Here is a 15,675-nt window from a genome sequence, read left to right on the forward strand (position 1 = left end):
ATGATGATGATGATGATGATGATGATGATGATGATGATGTTGAATTAAACCTCTGAACAGTAAGCCAGCCCCAATTAAGTGTCTATTTTTAATTTAATAAGATTTGCTGTGGCCATAGTGTCTCTTCATAGCAATAGAAACACTAAGATAGCGATACCAGATGCTTCTTGTTCTTTCTCATTTTAGTAATATAGAGACATCAGGATCAATGATAGAGACCGGCTACTAGATTTCTATCTTCTCTTAATTTCTCAAGAAAGCCAGTATTAACACCCTTTCCAGGTGTTAGCACTGTTGTCTCAGCCTGAGTATCCCTGGCTATAGTTCTCTGTACTTTTCTTTATGCCTCTGTGGGATGACCAGGCTAAATATGTGGGTGGAGTATTGAGAAGGGAGTGAAGACTTCTGATTACTTTTCTTTTTCTTTTGTTTTAAGATTTATTTTATTCTAGGTTGTGTGTGTGTGTGTGTGTGTGTGTGTGTGTGTGTGTGTGTGTGTTTGTTTGTTTGTTTGTGGGTGTGTGCATATAAATGCAGGTGTCCAAAGAGGGCTAGGGTCTTTGGATCCTATGGAATTGGAGTTACAAGCAGTTGCCATCTGCCTGATGTGAGTGCTGAGAACCTATCTTAGGACTTCCATTGCTGTGCATGGTCACACCATGACTAAAAGCAACTTGGAGGCCATAGAGGAACACTGATTACTGGCTTGTTCCCCATGGCTTGTTCATCATGCTTTCTTATAACACTCAGAACTACCAGTCCAGGGGTGTCACAGTCACTTCTATGGACCCTTTCACATGAAATAAATAAAGAAAAATAAATAAGCATAATACATAAATAAATAAAATGCCCTACAGACATGCTGACAGGACAGTGTGACAGTCATTTCTCAATTAAGGTTAATCTTTACCCCATTCTACCATCTTTTGTAGCCTATTTCTCAGTCTGTCTCGATGCTTGCTGCTATTTAATACTGTCTCAATTTAAGGCATGGTAACACTTGTGATGTAGGTGTGCTCACTACTGTCATGGGAGCTCTAGAATGAACCAAGTATGTGTGGCCTATCACTGGAACAACGTGCTGTGGCTCAGTGGGGTCAAAGAGAGTCAAACCAGGCATTTTCCATTTATGTAAGTCTATTTTCTCAAACCATTATGGATGAGAGGTAACACTTCCAAAAAGGGGTCATCTGTGATGGGATGTGCTAAGAATGTAGAACTGATGCTTGGTTATTTATTAAAGAAGTCAACACGTTGATCACAGGAAATGCAGGTATGGTCATTTTCTGGGGATGAGGGTGGATATGGCTTCACTAGTTGTCTGTTGATGAAGCTCATCCTAATTCTGAATATTCTATCATTTTTATTGCTATCAGATGATGAACACATGGGTTCTGCTGGTTTGGGGCCATTGTGTGTATTGCTTGAGAATCTTTGCATGGACACTCACCTTTCTTCTTCTTGAGGAACCTAGGCAGTACCTGTTCACATGGCTGTGTGGGTTGAAGCTATTGTGAAAATGCTGAACTGTTCTTCAAAGTGGCTGTGTCCTTTTCCCAGTCCACTAACAATCTACAAGGCTCCCTTTGCGCCCTCCCCCCAGCACTTGTTTGTTTCTTTCATTTTGATTATAGCTATTTTGCTAGCAGTGGTATCTCGTGGTGGATTTGACATGTTTTTTTACTGATCATGACACCAAACATCTTTTGATGAATTTATTTGCTTTCCCTATAGTTTCCTTTATATACTATTTAAGTCTTTTGCCCATAACTTTGAAATTGGATTATTTGTCCTTTCACTGAGTTACTGGCTTCTTCCCCTTTCCAGGTACAATACACACACACAGTGTGTGTGTGTGTGTGTGTGTGTGTGTGTGTGTGTGTGTGTTATGTGCATATGAGTGCAGGTGTCCACAGAATTACAGGCAGTTGTCATCTGCTAGACATGGGTGCAGATAGAGTGCAAACAAATATCTCCTCCTTCTGACTCCCCTAGATCCACCCTCTAATCTCTCACTTTTCTAAATTTATGTCCTATTAAAAAAATAAAACAACTCACTGAGTTCAGTGTGTTCTGCCAATATACTCATGACATTGGGGCCATCTACCATAGCATAGTTGATTTACCAGGGCCCACACCCTTAAAAAAATCCTAACTTACCTTCTCTCAAAAGCCATCTACTGACTATAGCTCCTCAGCTAGGAGTCGAGCCCCTCTCTACTTCATGTTGGAATGCTGACAGGTTTGATTATGTACAGGCAATTATAGCTGCTGTTCTGTTTATTAAAAGATAAGGAGAGAAGGAATATGTTTGGTGGATGTGTCGTAAGGTGTGGGGAAGTGGGGGGTACCTCCGTGGGCCCACACTGAGGCATCTTTTCCTCCTGTGCGACTAGCCACACAATGATGTAGTGTAGAATAGAGTTTATTTAGGGCCTGGGGAGAGGAGTTGAGAGGATAGTAGAGACAAAGAAAAGCAGAGAGAGAAAGAAGGGGGGGAGAGTGAGAGGGGGAGGGGGAAAGGGGGAAGGGAGAGGGAGAGAGGGGAGGGAAAGGGGAGAAAGAGAGAAAGAGAGAAAGAAAGAGAGAGAGAGGGAGAGGAAGAAGGGAAAGGGGAGGGGGAGGGAGAGAAGAGAAGAGAAGAGAAGAGAAGAGAAGAGAAGAGAAGAGAAGAGAAGAGAAGAGAAGAGAAGAGGAGAGAAGTATTGGCTGGTCATGAGCACATGAAAAGAGAAGAGGGAAGGGCATGGGGGCGAGAAGGCAAAGGGATGAGAGGAGAGAGTAGTGGGAGAAGGAAAGCCAGAGCAAGAGAGAGTAGAGGGAGCAAGTAGCCCCTTTTATAGTGAGTCAGACTTACCTGGCTGTTGCTAGGTAACTGTGGGGCGGAGCTTAGATAAAATACTAACAGCTGCTATAAGTCCTTGAGTACAGCAGGCTTTACATGTGAGAAAACCTGGTCCTAGGTTAGTAACACAAGATAGTGGAGGGTGTGGGTGCTAACCCTTGATGTTGGCTGTGTTTCTGGAAGAATCGGTATTGGGAGGTTTGTTTAAAAATAAATATGTGCATGCTCCTAGAGCAGGTGTGGTCAATGTGTCACATGTGTATCAGTAGGTGGCAGAGAGGAGAGAGAGGATGTTTATGCCCAGTGTTCTGACCTATGAACATCCAGATGTTTAGTAGCCTAAGATTCCCTGAAAAAAAAATTGAGCCTAAGACCACCATAAGTTCAGCTCCATGCAGGCAAAGTCAGACTCCCAGGGTGGGGATTGAGCTGGAGACTAGAACTCCAGCACCATGAGGAAGTGAGTGGTAGACAGATGACCTTTGCATGGGGTCACTTGGGTAGGCCTGAGTCTGAGATGACCACTGGTGCCATAGGGTCTTGGACAGGAAGTTAGCCTGAGATGACCACCAGTCCAGCACCATGCTGGCCTCAGGATGGGGATAGCAAACCATGTCCTAGATGACCCCTGCCCAGTGCCATAATGCACAAGTGGGCATAGCACTCCTGAGACAATCCCAGATACTCAGAGACTCTGGGTGCCACTGAGAGAAACAAGTAAGTGGTGGAGAAATGGAAGAGAAAGAGAAACAGGAGGATGTGGGCAACATGAAGGGGCAGAACTGGAGACACAAGGGTAGTAAGAAACAACCTGCTGTGAGAAGCTTGTGATTCCCAACTGGAACCTTGGTGGAGTCCTGGCTGTGCTTACACTGGGACCATGTCTTGATCCATAGCTCTGTAGCAGCAGAGGTCTGTTACCACCAAAGGCCAGGTAAACAAACATCCCTGGTCTAGGCTGCCACTTGGGACATGTTGATTTCTGAGGGCTGTTCAGAACTGGACACACCCCTCACCTGGGCATCATGGGACAGCTAGCCTTGGGGTTGTGAAAGCAGGTGGGCTGCCCCTGCCCTCAGTCAGCTGAAATACTTGGGAAAGTGGTCCTGTACCCCATTTGGGCAGCACAGCAGAGCTGACCCTGGTGCCAGGTGTGGGTGGTGGTGGTGGGTGTGTGCTAGCCTAGAGGGCGTGAGTGTGGGAAAGCTGACACTGCCACTTGTCTGTCACTTTGTGACATGGGTTAGGGAAAGCTGAACACCTTTGTTACTTGCCACCTATGGCAGGCAGGAAAGCTGGCCCCAAGATCATCAGAGTAGGAGAGCTGTTCCTACCTCACCTGCTACAGCACTTGTGAAAGTGGGCCCTACGCCTCACTTGGGCAGCAAGGTAGATCTGGCCCTGGTTTCAGGGGTTACCAGTGAGCCAATCCTGAGGGCACAAGAATGGAAGAGTTTGTCTCTTAGGCCTAAATCCAGGGCTTTGAATTGGTCCACACCAACATCTACCCCATCAATGAACTGCTGTAGTACATGAAGCAGCCTGTCTTACATATCCAAAACTATAGGCTCTTCATGATACAGTGCAACAACAGGGTATTCTAGAGGAGTCTCAGTGACAGTCCAATATTGAGCAGAACTCAGAGACCTCATACCAGATTGAGGAGTCACTGCAATGAATATTTGCAAGCAAAGAAATGTGGACAAAAGGATGTACTGTGGAACACATTATAATACACTACAGCTTCCACAATGAAGTTTTTTCTGTTTGAGGGAGAGGTTGCAAGGGTGAAGGACAGGCAAGAGGGGACAGAGATAAATAGGGATTGGAGTGCATGATGTGAACATTCACAAAGAACCAGTACAAAGTTAAAAAAAAGTGTGCGTGTGTGTGTGTGTGTGTGTGTGTGTGTGTGTGTGTGTGTGTGTGTGTGTGTGTGTGAGACTATTTAGGAGAAGTAAGAGAATTAAAGTAAGGAGAGAACAAGAGAAGGTAATTGTGGCAATGAAATCAAATATCCAGTTTTTCTCATATGTAGAATTTAGATTTAATATCTTCATATCTCTCTCTCTCTCTCTCATCTATGTATCTATCTATGTATCAAGGTATCTATGGATGTATCTGTGTATCTCTATCTATCTATGTATCTATCTATGTATCTATGTATCTATGTATCTATGTATCTATCTATCTATCTATCTATCTATCTATCTATCTATCTATCTATCAATCATCAATCATCTACTTATCCAATCAAGTGTGGTTGCTCACATTTGTAATCCCAGCATTTAGGATTTCAGTAGGAGGATTAAGAGTTTAAGACTGGCTTGGATGACTTAGTGAATCTGAGGCCAATTTGATTAACACAGTAAATTTGATGCTAGTTTGGAATTCATGAGGTTGAATCCTTGGTTTCCAGTTGCTGGAACTGTTTGGGAAAGATTAGGAGGTATGGTTCTATTTGAAAAGATGTGGCCTTGTTAGAGGAGGTGCGTCCTTGGCAGAGAAGGAATTGTTAGAGGCACTGTGTTATGAGGGTGTGCTTTGAGGTTTCAAAAGACTCCTACTACTCCCAATTAGCTAGTGATCTCTCTCTCTCTCTCTCTCTCTCTCTCTCTCTCTCTCTCTCTCTCTCTCTCTCTCCCCCCTCTGAAACCATAAGCCCAATTAAATGCCATTTTTAACAAACTGTCTCAGTCATGGTGTTTTATCACAGAAATTGAAAAGTAACTGAGACGGATCTTGTTTCAAAAAGGAAAAACATAACAAAAGTTGGGTTGGATGGTTTGCCATGCTGCTGTTTGAGAAGCTCAAGAATTTACAATGAAGCAAAATGAGCAAAGACAAGTCAGTCAGGGGATGACACCAGAGAGGAGACAGCACTGTCAAATTCTATAGTTCTTCAGCAGAGTAGACAAGAGACGATTTGGCTCAACAATATCTATATTTTAAACTGTTTTCAATTGAAAAAAAATACACCATTTTCCCTCAATCTCTCCCAGTTCTCTCCCTCAGCCCCTACCTCTTTCAAACTGATAGCCTTTTTCTTTATTATTGTTAAACACACACACACACACACACACACACACACACACACACACACATTGCTGGTGTGTCTTTGTTGTTTGTGTATGTATGTTTTCAGGGCTGATCACTTTGCATTCGTCAGTCAGTGAGAGAGGGTCCCATCATGGCATCCTCATACACGTGCATCATTTTATCTTGTTCTTCTCATACTATCTTCTCTCCCACGATTCTCTCTTCCTCTAGCTGATTCTTTTTATCTCTCTTTTTACTCCAAACTTCTGCTTTTGAAAATATGATACACTCTGATTTATTTGTGCTTTAGATTTGAAAGTTAAGAGTTTAAAAAAATATTTTCCAAGAGTCTAGCATTCAAAATAACTTGTTTGAATTGCTGGCCTTCTGAGATTTTATTTCATATATATGTGAACAAAGACATTGTGATTTAAAAATTTTAAATACATGAGATTTAGTTCACAGGTAGAGTGCTTACCTAGCAAGTAGAAGGGCCTGAAGCTTGGTCCTTAACTTCCCCTGCCACAAAACAAAAACAAAAACAAACAACAACAACTAGAAACAGACCAAAACCATTCAAGGTAATAAATTTTAATTATATATTACAAAACTAAAATTATAATACATGTGCCACTTTATGGAAGGTGCTATTTTGAAGCTATAATCATTTTCTAAAATCATTAACACAAGTTTTATGTTTATACTTTAATGCCCTTTATGTGACCGTGGCATTCTTTATTTAATAAAGTTCTAACATTCAGGTAAAAATAAGCTCATGTTTTTTTCAGCCAACTGTAAACTATTAGTAAGATAATATTGAAACATTTTAAGGTAAATATGACATAATTCAGTTATCAAAAATTTGCCAATCTTTATTTTAGTTGATTATAACAGAATTTATTCTTTCTTAGTAATTATGGGTTGCTACTGGAAGTGGGTTAGCCCTAACTGAAAGAGATTTGATTAAAGCATGAAATTAAATAAAATGGACTATTGTTGGTCCTTGTTGGGAACTTTCTTTTTATACAAGCATTAAGTAAAGGCTATTTGTACTTTGTTATATAGTCTGTGTGTGTGATTCAAAATGTTAGAGTCACACACCCTATTTTTCTTTCTGAAATGACAGGATCTGAGACTACCCTCCACCCCTGTATTTTCTAAAGATCTCAGTCTATGAAACAAACTCTAAAGAACCAGCCTTTTCTCCTGATTAAGCTGTGGAATTAACAGACAGTATTAACATGCTCATAATGGCTAAAACCACAGGACCCAGAGACTCCCACGCGGCCACAGCTCTCTGGTACGTGTTAAGGGCTTCCTGCACACTGGGCTCTTTTTTATAAAGTTGTTTTAATTCTCACCCTAGTCCCACAACTTAGGCACTATTTCTTTCATTGCACATCAGCAGAAGAGGCTGAATCAACTCTCAAGGGCACACGGAGCGGCAGTGTGTGTGGGGTTTTCATTACACAACACTGTTTTCTGATGACCAAGACTGCCACGCACGTAGTTTTGGGGCTTTTTAAATGGGCAGTCAGTGGCCAAGAACACACGCACACAGACCAGGTGTGATGACTGTGCCCAGCCTCATTCTGGGGTGGCTGTGGGCCGTGCTCACTGTTTTTTAGTTGTATACTTAAATTATGGGCAGCACATTTCCTCAGGGCACATAGAACATGCACACATGCAAGACTCCCCCGATAGTGCTAGAGCGTGACCTAAAGCAGTCTTGAGATATGGTCATGCTCTACAGACCAAAATAAACTTTGGGCTGGAAATATATATATAGTCTATTGAGGCCAAACATGCAAAAACGCTCAAAAATTAATAATTAAAAATAATGATTTTATTATTATTTTCATCCTTATTGTTTTAATTGAATGTTTGACTCCAACGTGTGTGTGTGTGTGTGTGTGTGTGTGTGCGCTCATATATGTTTGTGCATGTGCTATGTATGTATATGCATGCATGTGGACACTGGAGGACATCTTGAGTACTTATTCTTCAGGCACATGACTATTTTCTCTTTTTGGCTTGGTGTCTCACCAGCCTGGAGCTCACCGATTAGGCTAAGTTGGCTGGTTCACTAGTAATTTGGTTCTCTGACCTCAGTTTCCCTCTCACCTAGGGAACCCCATGCACAGTAGAATGCCCAGGTCTATTGTGGAGACCAAGTGTCCCTCTGCCCTATTTCAGCCCATGTTTCTATATCTGAGGTTCAGAGCAGAGTCTGACCAATGACTTGGAACAGCTTCTCACCCATGTGTAGATTATTTAACTCAGTTTATCTAAGGTACTGTCAGGAAGTTAGATATCTAAATGTATCTGAAAAAGGGACTAGACAATTGTATTGAGGCCATGTCCCCAGGGCTTTGCTCATCTATTAAATAGTAATCTAACCCTGTGATGATCTCAATTAATTGGATGTTTTCCCCAGTTCCCTTTAATCTGAGCTAAGCACCATGAGCCCACGAGCAATTTTAAAAGTAGCACAGGAAAGGGCTCTGTTCTTCCTCCTTTGAGTCTTGTAGTTCATAGTCAAGACGGTCAAGGCAGAAATCTGCCCTTATAGTGGGGCAAGGCCTGAGAGCGAGAGTGATCTGGGGGCAAGCTTAAATATCAGCCACGCATTAGGTGAAATCTTGAACAGTTCACTTCAAACTTGCTCTTTAAGCCACAAGTCATCAGCAACTTACTGTGGGGGGAGAGGAGAGAGAGAGAGAGAGAGAGAGAGAGAGAGAGAGAGAGAGAGAGAGAGAGAGAGAGAGTTTTATGAAGAGTCAGTAAGTCATGAAAGGTGTTTGGCAGGTTCTAGCCAGAAAGAATGCCCACATAATGACTTTCCAAGCAGTTTTCATCTCAGGGAAAGGAGGCTAAGTCTGGCTTTTGAATCTGTATGGTTGCTCCTGGTGACTTATTACCCTCTTGATTTAGAGGCAATTTCATCAAGTTCTAATACTGTCAGGCTCTTCCATGTCCCCGATGGGATGACAAAGGCCAGTTATGGAAGATGATTTGAGCTAATGAGCTGGAGCAAAGCTCTAAACTGAAGCCCTTTCTAATTTATTCCCAGTACATCTTTACCAGTTTTTGACAAATGAGATGGGTTTGAATAATTAGACCCTCCAGAGCATCCTACATTCTCTGGTAGGTTTAGTCAAGTCTTCTGAGCCTTTCAATGACAAAGGAGAAAAGAAAAAAAGCCTGGAAGAATATAACCCCATTTTCCCTGTGTTAAAGAAGTATGAAGAAATATTTTCTTCCTCTTATTAATTTTGCATTTTAAAAAGTTCCTTAATAATCATACATGTATATGCTGTGTTGGTATCAAATCCACCTTGATTTCATCCAACTTCTAACCCATCCCCTCCCAATGTCATGTGTGTGTGTTTTTCCTTTCTCATATGTATGCTCTCTCCATTGAGTTCATCCTCTGTGTGCATAGGTATAGAAGCACCTACTGGGATATAGGTAGCCTCTCAGGGCCTGTATCCTTAAGAGTCATGACTCTCTCCGGAGTCACAAGTTGCCAATAGTTTTCAGATAGAGATAGGACTTTGTGGACTTCTCCCCACATCCCTGTTGGGATTTTTGGCTGGATTGATCTTGTGTTGGTCTTATAAATGCAGCTTTGTGAGTTCTTATGTGCAACACTGCTTTATTACAGATATCTATTCTCTATGGTGCTTATAATCTATATGACTCTTCTTCCATGATTATGCCTGAGTCTTGGGTGATACAGCTGTCCCATGTTGTCTGATTGTATGTCTTTGTGTTAATTGCCATCTACAGAAAAAAGAAGCTTCTATGGGAATAATGATAAGATCTGGCCAGGTGTGGTAGCACACACCTTTAATCACTTGTGGGAGTCAGAATCAGGAAGATCTCTTTGAATTCAAGGCCACAATGGTTTACATAGTGAGTTCCAGGCCAGAGCTACCCAGTGAGCCCTGTCTCACAAAATATAAGAACTTAGGTGTCAGTTTATTACTATGCCCACTTTGCAGAATAATAGTAATACTAGTTTATTCCTAAGAGCTTATGCCCTAGGCAGTCATAAGGTTTTGACTCAGCTAGTGGTACCAGGCCTAGATTCCACTTAAACAGAGCTGTCTTTAAATACAATCAAAACGTGGTTACTCTCATAACAGTCATGACACAATTACCTTAGTGAGCATATTTTGCCAAAGGTCTCATAAACTTTCTAAAGTAATAAACTAGAAAATTATGTTACATGCTGCAATACCTCTGAAGAGCAAGTACATTTATATAAAGAAATAGAAGTAGAAAATGGGGTTCTCAGGGTGCTTCCAAGGTTGAACATATTTAATAGCAAACCCATGTACAGTTGAAAGCCAACACTGAGGTGTTTTTGTTGTAGAGCCCATGGTATACTTCTGATAGCAGGCACTTTGTGGGAAATGGCTAATGTACATAGAATCTATTGCCCTAGAGGATCTCAGAATAATTTCCTCCATTAAATTTTTCTCAGTATGAAAGGGTTTAACTTTTTCCTTAACTTAGATTCTTTCAGACTATGAAACTATTTTTTTCAATCTGTTAGATCCCCAAAATTTATTGTGATCCTATTATGTGCCAGGTATAGAGTATACAATAGTGACCAAGACAGCCATAGTCTTGCCCTTATGGATCTCACAGTTCATAAGGTGGGGAAAAAGGGCTTGAAGAAACGAATAAAGAAAAGAGCATATGATGTGCTGTATGTGTGAAGAAAATTAGGTTGGGACACAGTAAGAATCCTCACATGTGATTTGAGGTGTAGACTTAATAGTAATTAAGTAGGCAGGCATAAAAATGGAGATGGGAGATAAAGGATGTGTAGGTTTCCTCATAAAGAACAATATACATAAAGACCCCAAAGAGGCAGAGAGCTTGGCTTGTTGGGGAAGAGGGAGGAGGCTGGTCTGGCCTAACATAGTGAATGGAGTATGGGCAGTAGGATCAAACTCCTACTAGGTAGAAATCACAAGAGGTAGAGGGCAGGACCTGTGGAGACCTGGGGGTTGTAAACATTAGTTTTGATGAATTCCGAGAACTGTTGGGAAACAATAGAATGTTTCAAGAGGGAACAGTATACTCAGATTTGTGTTTGGAGCCATCTCTGGCTTTGTTTAGAGAGTAGATTAGAGGAAGACACAAGTGAAAGCAAGAGATAAAAGGCTATTGAACTAGGTCCTCCCTAAGATACCAAGACCTGCCATTGGAGTGGCTACAAGGAGATGGGAAGAACTTTGAAGCACAGCATCAAGTGAGCAATGTAGCTTCTATAGCTATGAAGACAGCAGAAAGCTCTATAGTGTCTACTGAAGAAGATGTGTACAGCAATGGGCCCTCCTGAGACTATATCCAAGGCCACGTCTGCATATATGCACCAATAAACGGGCCAGGGACTGTTCATAACAGTCTGTTTCATAGTAACTCTGTCTTAGTTAAGGTTTCCATTACTGTGATGATGAACCAAAAGCAACTTGGGAAAGCTTAGAATTCAGCTTAGAATTCTCAGGTCATACTCCATCAATGATGGAAGTCAGGACAGGAACTCAAACAGGACAGAAACCTGGAGGCAGAGGCCCTGGAGAAATACTGCATACTGGTTTCCTCCTCATTGCTTACTCAGTCTGGTTTTTAAGAGGACCCAGGATCATCTGCCTACCCACAATGACCTGGGACCTCCCACATTAATCACTAATTAGAAAAATGCCTACATTCTGATCTTGGTGGGTGGGGCACATAATGTTTATTTCTTTTTCTTGTTCTGTTTTTTTTCTCTTTCTTTTTTCTACAGCCTGATCTTATGGAGGCATTTTCTCAATTGAGAGTTCCTTCTTCCCAAAGTTGGGCCTTTTAGCTTGTGTCAAGCTGACATAAAACTAGCCAACACAAACTCAAACCTTAAACAACTGAAATATTGACAGTTGAGAGATGAAATCAGTGATGGTATAGTCGCCTAGAGGAGGGCAATCCTGGGAAGGAATGAACTGTTCTAAACATGATGTGTCTCACAGACATGAGTCTTAGTGACAGAGGTAGGATCAGAAGAAGAAACATTGCATAAGTCCACGTATATCATTTCAAAGCAAAGGAAATGGATGTAAGGTGGTAGAAACCCAGCACCTAGCCTTCAGGTGATTGTGAGGGCCTAAGACAGGGGTTAGGGGGGTCTCCTGATCTACATGGTGGTTGGACTCAAGCTGAGCATGGTTTGGGTTGTGAAAAATAATCAAACTGTGTACGTAGGATTCAGAGACTTTTACATATATTTGTTATGTTTCAACAAGCAGTTTCTTTGAAGAAGACAAAACACAGAGTGAGAGACTGAGAGTAGTCCATAGAGAAATAAATTTGTCTTGGGCAAAGCCAATAGCAGTGGGAACAGCCAGAACTTGCCAGCCAGCCACATCTATGGGTTCTGTGTGTGAAGACTGTGTCAATCACATGTGGAAAGTAAATCTTAAAAAAAAATCACATTACTTATTATTGGATGTGTGTAGACTTTTTCCTCATCATTATTCTCTAAGTAATATAATATTACTTGCATGATATTTACATTACTTTAGCTATTTTTCCAGCACCTGGAATTTACCTCAGAGCTTCACACACTCTAGGAAAGTGCTATCTCACTGAGGCACATCATGGCCTTGTTTTCACCCACTCTGGAACTCAGGCATAACTTAATTTTATGATCCTCCTAGCTCAGTCTCCCCAGGAGCTGAGATAGCGGGCCAGTATCATCAGGCATTATAAGTAGTCTAGAGCTGATTTAAAGCACAGAGAGGACGGGCATATGTAGGTTACATGGAAACTCCTGTATGGCCGTTTATTATTCAAGGGACTTGAATATCTATAGGTCTTCTTTTCCTGGGGTCATTCTTCTTGCAGAGGTAAAGCTTATTGATAAGTCATGTATGTGCATGAGTGTTTCATGAATGGGCAAGGCTAGGTAAGTGAGAATGAAGATCACTCCTAGGTTTTTTACCATAACATTGGGGCACAGTTGAGAGATAGCTAAGGTTCTAATAGATCTCATTAGTGCGTGTGACATCATCTGTGTTTGCACTAGATCTCTGTTGCCCAATTGAGGCCATCCCTTGAGTAACTGTCCCTTTATTTTCCCTGTACCCTTCACTTCACATTAGCAGGACACAGGATGCTAGTGCATCTGATTTAGGTGTCTTCTTAAGTTCCTCTTACCTATGGCTGCCCACCATCCCATGGTCATTTCACTTAGTGTTATGACTTTAAAAATCATCTAAATCCAGGTGACAGTGACTATTTACACCTCTAGCCTAAACTTTTTCCCACACCAAGACTTGTGTATGCAGCTCCCTGTTAAACATTGAATGATGTCTGTTGTAATAAATATTTAATCTCTGTCAGAGGTTTCTACCCCACCTTTGGTTATTCAGTTGCCAGATAAAAGGCACAGAGCTTTTATATTTATAGTGAGCCTTAATTGGCACTAGAATTGGGCAGATATCTACCTTCTAAGCTATTAGAATTTATTTCCCCATTAGTAATCCTAAGTTATAACTTGCCATGTTCCATCTGGGCAGCTCTTTACTCATGTTGGCCAGTCCTTGTGGCAATATTTTCATGATTCTTACTCCATGTTGTATTGTCCTGTCTCTATTTTCTTTCTCCTCCTCCTGCTTCTCTCCAGACCTCCCAGCCCAGAACCAAATACCACACCTATCTCTTTTCTGCCTGGCTAAAGGCTGTAGGCATCTTTATTCACCAATCAGGAATAACTTAGGGTCAAGAGTATGTAGTGTCACTTGGGTCTACATGTAGATTCTCTTGTTCCTGGGGATGAGAAACTAGGCCCCATGGGCCAGTATTTAGATTTACAACATATAGCAAAAGACCAAATGTCAACAATGTCTGATGTATGAATGTCTAAATGACAGTTTCCCTTGAACTTGTAATAAGCAGAACTTTTGTTTCTTGTTCCCAGAGCTTGGTTACTCTATGGTTTTCTCCAATTCACTTTTGGCAATTCCATCATTCTTCTTTCCCAGGCCAAAATTTTTCAAGTAATTTTTGATTTCTCTTTTTTTCTTTCCTAGCCATATATGACCTATCAGCATATCCTGTTGCCTCTTCCTTTCAGTTACAATTACGGTCTATGGCCACACCACTCAAATGGGCCTGATATCATCAATAAAAATGACAGTCTAATGCCCTCCCTCCATCTTGGCTCTCCCTCTTGGATCTTGTCTAAGTTATTGTAGTCACTTCAAGTGATCAATTCTCAGTCAAGCAACCTGCTAAGTCATATTTTCTCCTGACTGGACTCTAAACCCTTCTGGGTTTCCCCATTTTGCCCAGAGTGAAGGCAAGATTTGTATGGTTGTGCATTCTGTCTCCTTCTGGATTACTTCTATGCTAGTGTATCTGAGTTATTGACTTCGATTAAGTGTACCCTGGAAACTGGTAATCATACTATTGGGTGTTTCTGGAGGTAATTGACATGATGGGAAATGGGGAAGACCTGTCTTGAATGTAGGTTGGATAGAAATACCACAGAAAGCAGAAAAGAGAGTTTTTGATTCAACTATGATTTTTATCTTTTCTTTATATTATCATAATTTCTGGTGGACATTAGACTCCAGATTCTTCAGGTTTTGAATGTGGACTTGGAGAACCACCTCTCCAGGGGGCTTTTAGGCGACCAGACTTATACAAGGGGTGGATCATTTGTTCTTCTTATTCTGAAGCTTCCAGCTTCTTGTACTAAACAGTCATTCACTTCCTTGATTTTCCAGCTCCACTGTGGGCTGTCAGCCTCTAATAGTGCAAGCCAATATAACAGATTTTCTTTTTACAGATTTATATATATGCATATAGGTATATTCTGTTGGTTCTTTTTGTTTAAGAAACCCTAACATAACCTCTTAGACCTTGAGTTAAAACCAGTAAGAGGTGTATCAATGGGTATCTCTACAGATATTTACTGAGGCCTATGATATGTGGCTTTCTATGTGTTTGAAGCACATTAATGCAATAGATTAGACCAAAAGTGCCTGCTTAACATTAAAAAAGTCAAATTATATGGTTAGAATGAAATAAGTATGGAGGATGCTGGAGGGCGATTTGTGGTTTTTGGTAGGTTAAACTTGTTTAGAAGGTGACACTTGAGTGAGGTGCGGAGGAGAGGGACTCATCACTGTAGGAAGTGACAGAAATGGGCTTTGCAGGCACAGGGCATGCTGGGAGTTGAGCAATAGCAGTGTGGTGCAGGTGACACAGGCTGAAGCTTGTGAGTAGATGGCGTCACCACAGTCAGTGGTGGCAGTGTGACCACAGTTAAGCAAAAGAAAGATCAAAGGGGTGTGCTTTTGGGGTAGCCATGTAGAACTGTTCTTCTCCATCCCTGACAAGAAGGCTGGGCAGTTGCTTGAATTTAGGGAGTGGCCTAGAGCTTCTCCAAGAACTCCTGTGCCTCAACGCTCTGCAGATTTCTATGATAAAGACTGTGCTCAGTGGTTTAGTTCAACATTTATTAAGCTGACTGAGTTGTGGAATCCTTCTCTGCTGTTTGTTTTTGGTAGACTGTCCAGTCAATTTCCAAAACACCACAGACTTAGAAATGTTGATGCAGACCGACTGGAACCAGCCACTTTGGGAAGAATGAACTGGTTTCTTCCTGGGAACAACATGCTATGTTCCAGGAAACCTTATTGGTAGGGGATGGAGAGTCCCAGATTCTGGATACTATTAGAGTGAAATGGGGCTGGATCTGGGTCAAGTAACTATTAGTAAGATATTTA

At 41.4% G+C, this 15,675-nt stretch overlaps 1 protein-coding gene and 1 non-coding gene across 2 annotated transcripts in view; both read left to right on the forward strand.

Annotated features, from left to right (window-relative positions):
• The window catches only part of LOC116904369, a 214,486-nt gene that overhangs the window by 55,269 nt on the left and 143,542 nt on the right, over window positions 1-15,675 (forward strand). The gene's annotated exons all lie outside the window — the stretch shown is intronic.
• LOC116904735 lies at window positions 3,067-3,192 on the forward strand. The gene has a single exon (XR_004388424.1). It is a non-coding gene; the product is annotated as a small nucleolar RNA SNORA17 (small nucleolar RNA).

This window comes from Rattus rattus, chromosome 6 (assembly GCF_011064425.1).
Source record: "Rattus rattus isolate New Zealand chromosome 6, Rrattus_CSIRO_v1, whole genome shotgun sequence".
NCBI lineage: Eukaryota > Metazoa > Chordata > Mammalia > Rodentia > Muridae > Rattus > Rattus rattus.